Here is a 4802-nt window from a genome sequence, read left to right as displayed (position 1 = left end):
TAATTGTATTGAAACTTGAGGTACAGCAGAGCTCCACACCCTTAATCTATGGTGTGCAGAAACTCCACTGTTGAAAATACATAAGTGAAAGGTTCAGGCATGGCCGAATGGCCAGCCCCATAAAACGTGATCAAGAGACCGAATGATCAAAGACTACAAAGTCAAAAGATTAAACTGTCAAAGATGTCTAATACAATAGTAACTTATCCTATTTATACTAGACTAGCTACTAGTGTTTACATGAGTAAGTAATTGATGCATAAATCCACTTTCGGGGCCCACTTGGTGTATGCTTGGGCTGAGCTTGATCTATCCACGAGCTGAGGCTTTTCTTGGAGTTGAACTCCAAGTTATAACGTATTTTGGGCGTTCAACTCCGGGTCATGACGTGTTTCTGGCGTTTAACTCCAGACAGCAGCATGTACTTGGCGTTCAACGCCAAGTTACATCGTCAATTTCCGAATAAAGTATGAACTATTATATATTGCTGGAAAGCTCTGGATGTCTACTTTCCAATGCCATTAAGAGCGTGCCAATTGGAGTTCTGTAGCTCCAGAAAATCCATTTCGAGTGCAGGGAGGTCAGATTCCAACAGCATCAGCAGGCCTTTTGTCAGCCTTCTTCAGAGTTTTGCTCAAGTCCCTCAATTTCAGCCAGAATTTACCTGAAATCACAGAAAAACACACAAACTCATAGTAAAGTCCAGAAATGTGAATTTAACATAAAAACTAATGAAAACATCCCTAAAAGTAGCTTGAACTTACTAAAAACTACTTAAAAACAATGCCAAAAAGCGTATAAATTATCCGCTCATCAAGAAGCTTGCCATGCCTTTGTCCCAATATTGCACCAATGGCATGGTCACTGGCATCACACATCAGATCAAATGGTAATGTCCAGTCTGGTGCAGAGATGACTGGTGCTGTGACCAGCTTAGCTTTTAGAGTCTCAAATGCCTGTAGACACTCCTTATCAAAGATAAATGGCGTGTCAGCAGCTAGCAGATTACTCAGAGGTTTGGCAATTTTTGAAAAATCTTTTATAAACCTCCTATAGAATCCTACATGCCCCAGAAAGCTTCTGATTGCTTTAACATTGGCAGGTGGTGGTAATTTTTCAATTACCTCTACCTTAGCTTGATCCACCTCTATTCCCTTGTTCGAAATTTTGTGCCCAAGGACAATTCCTTCAGTCACCATAAAGTGACATTTTTCTTAGTTTAAAACTAGGTTAGTCTATTGGCACCTCTTTAGAACAAGTGCTAGATGGTCAAGACAGGAGCTGAATGAATCTCCAAATACTGAAAAGTCATCCATGAAGACTTCCAGAAATTTTTCCACCATATCAAAGAAAATAGAGAGCATGCACCTTCGAAAGGTTGCAGGTGCATTGCACAGAACAAATGGCATCCCTCTGTATGCAAATACTCCAGATGTGCATTACTGCAATTTGATTATAACCTGAATATCCATCCAGGAAGCAGTAGTATTCATGACCTGCTAGTCTTTCTAGCATCTGGTCTATGAATGGTAAAGGAAAATGATCCTTTCTGGTGGCTGTATTGAGCCTTCTATAATCAATATACATACGCCACCCTGTAACTGTTCTTATAGGAACCAGTTCATTTTTTTCATTATGAACCACTGTCATGCCACCTTTTTTAGGGACGACTTGGACAGGGCTTACCTAGGGGCTATCAGAAATAGGATAAATAATCCCAGCCTCTAGTAATTTAGTGACCTCCTTCTGCACCACCTCCTTCATGGCTGGATTCATCCGCCTCTGTGGTTGAACCACTGGCTTAGCATCACCCTCTAATAGGATCTTGTGCATGCATCTGGCTGGGCTAATGCCCTTAAGATCACTGATGGACCACCCAAAAGCTGTCTTGTGTGTCCTTAGCACTTGAATTAGTGCTTTCCTTCCTGTGGCTCTAAGGTAGAGCTTATGATTACAGGAAATGTATCACCTTTTCCCAGAAATACATATTTCGGGGATGGTGGTAATGGTTTGAGCTTAGGTTTGGGAGGTTTCTCCTCTTCCTAAGGGATTTTCAGAGGTTCTATTATTTTCTCTGGTTCCTCCAAATCAGATTGAACATCTTTAAAGATATCCTCTACCTCTGATTCGAGACTCTCAGTCATATTGACCTCTTTTACCAGAGAGTCAATAATATCAATGCTCATGCAGTCGTTTGGGGTGTCTGGATGCTGCATAGCTTTGACAACATTCAACTTAAACTCGTCCTCTGTAAACCACGGTTAAATTAGTAGATAATTAGTCAATAAATTAGTTTTTAATAAGGAGGATGAAAAATGCGAATATTATATCAAAATAGGGTAGAGCTCATCAAAACGAGAATTTTGACACTAATTTCGAAGAAAACGGTCCAAGATTGGATCGAAAGGACCGAACCGGTTGAACCGGACCCAAACCGGACTGTCGGTTCAACTGGACCAGCCCTATTAAATGAACCCAGCTTTGTCTTCTCCCTCATTACTGCAGCAACGAAGCTTTCAGCTTCCAGGGAGAAGAGAAACGAGAAATATCCCGTAACCCTTACGTTAATTTCCAACTCCCGTAACTTCTCCGTCCGAGCTCCAATCGCCGCACCGTTTGCGGCCACGCGTTCACCGCGTTGAGCTCTACATTTCTATCAGAACAATTTCATAGGTAACTTGCTATTTCACTTCAGCCTCTCATTTCCCCAATTTTTGAGTTTTGAGAGGGGGTATTGAATTTCTTTGATTTCTGATGTTTTAGGATCCAATTAGCTTGAGGAAAACATTTACTCTTGCTTATGTGAAGCTTGGGTAAGGTGAGGATACGATAATTTTATTTTAATTTCATTGAATGTGAGCTTTGAGTTTTAAATTGGATATATATGTGTTATGAATGTGTATTAGGTTGTGAATAAATAATTGGAGCTTGAAATTGTGAATACTGGAACTTGGAGGAAGCAGATTAGTTGAGGTTTTGAGGGCTGTGTTCTTTTAGGAAAATTGTCTTGGAATAATACTTGGGAATCGGCTAAGGTATGATTTAGGTTTTTTGCATTTAATATATAATGTTATGTGAAAACTTAGGCTAGATGACCATAGGATAAGTTGGATTGCATGTGTATATTTAATATTTAGTATCCTGTTGATGAATATGGTTGGTTTGGTGCTTGAGGATTAATCGGTGATTCAGTGAATTATTGATTTTGAGGTATAATTATTGTGGAGGTTGTTGTGATAATGAGGTATTTTGTGTTATGAGCCTAGGATTTGTGAACTATGATTCTTAGTTGAATTTTGGTTGTTGGATTTGAATTTTGTATGAGTATAATTGTTGATCTGAGGTAGATTTATTGTGGTGATTGTTATGATGATAAGGAAGGGTATGTTGGATTGAACATAAAGCAGGTTTGGACCCGAAAAGGGTGGCAAAGTCCGAGTTTTAGAGGAGATGCTGCCGAAATTTTATCAAAATTAGAGATTTTGTTTATATGATTATTTAAAAAGATTTAGATTCAAAAGTTATATGGTTTGATTTAGAGTTACTAAGAAAATGAGCATGTTTTAAGTTTGATTCATTTAGAAAAGAATGAACTATGTTTTGAATAGGAACTATTGATGCACGGAATGGGAGGTGTGACAATGAAGGATAAGGATTGAACATAATTAACGTATAATGATGAATGAGATGCGATTGAGAATGATGTGGATGTTGATAAATTATAATTGAATTATTTATATGGCTTATGAATTTGAATAATCTGAGATACGAGATTCCCTGGATCAAGTGTCGTGGCTTGCCACCACATGTACCAGGTTGAATACTCGATACTCTGTTGACCTTACGACGTAAGTGTGACCGGGCACTATATAAATTCCCGGGTATGTTACCCCCATTGAGCAATATTGATTATTTGAGATAAAGCTATGCATAGACTCTTGGGGATGCACGTCGGGGGACAATCTAAGTGCAATTCAGACTTGTCGGGTTGGCTGGATAACCGACAGATGAGCCTCATCAGCCATAGGACAGGCATGCATCATATGCATATTACTTGAATTACTTGCTTGTGCTTTAATTGGGTGTGTCTACATGTACTTGCCATGTTAAATGTGTATTTGTTACCTGCAGTATTTGTAACCTTTTTGTGCTTGCCTTTATCTATCTATTTGTCTGTGAAAATGCATGATGGAGTTGGAGGTATGGAGGAATGACAGTATGAGATTTAGAATTAAGATTAAGTTAAGTTAGGTATAGATGCTCATAGAAAACCACCTTTTATGGCTTCTGTTTAATACTTTAAGCTCTATAATCTGAGTGTCGGCGTTCTAGGATTGCCTTTGGCATTCCAAAGACCTTATATATTATGTGTGTGGCACCTTTACCATACTAAAAACCTCCGGTTCTCATTCTATACTATGTTGTTGTTTTTCAGATGCAGGTCGAGAGGCATCTCGTTAGGCGTCTGGACTCTTGAAGCAGAGTGGTTACTAGATTATTTTGTTATGCTATGCTGTATATATATGTACTTAGCTTTCTCTCCACATAACTTATTCTTTTTTATCCTCCTAGAGGTGTGTGGAGAGGCAGGATTTTGTTTATGTACATTTGGGTTTTGGATATGTATATATATGTATATATGTGTGTATATTCTCCGGCCAGTCTTGACTTCGCAGGCTGAGTCAGGAGCTCGTTATTTTGTATCTTTGACTCTCTATTCCTGTTTTGGGTTACTTTACACTTGACAGCTGTAGCTTTCTTAGCACGCAAGTTAACTCATTTCTCGAGCGTTGCGCTTTTAT

At 38.9% G+C, this 4802-nt stretch overlaps 1 long non-coding RNA gene across 1 annotated transcript; it reads left to right on the top strand.

Annotated features, from left to right (window-relative positions):
* Positions 1-2788: 2788 nt before the first annotated feature.
* Positions 2789-4463, top strand: LOC110276086 (uncharacterized). Its single transcript, XR_002368496.2, has 3 exons — positions 2789-2818; positions 2907-3035; positions 4436-4463. It is a non-coding gene; the product is annotated as an uncharacterized LOC110276086 (long non-coding RNA).
* Positions 4464-4802: the final 339 nt, after the last annotated feature.

The sequence above is a fragment of the Arachis duranensis genome, chromosome 10 (genome assembly GCF_000817695.3).
Source record: "Arachis duranensis cultivar V14167 chromosome 10, aradu.V14167.gnm2.J7QH, whole genome shotgun sequence".
Lineage (NCBI taxonomy): Eukaryota > Viridiplantae > Streptophyta > Magnoliopsida > Fabales > Fabaceae > Arachis > Arachis duranensis.
This window is presented reverse-complemented; position numbering and strand designations above follow the sequence as displayed.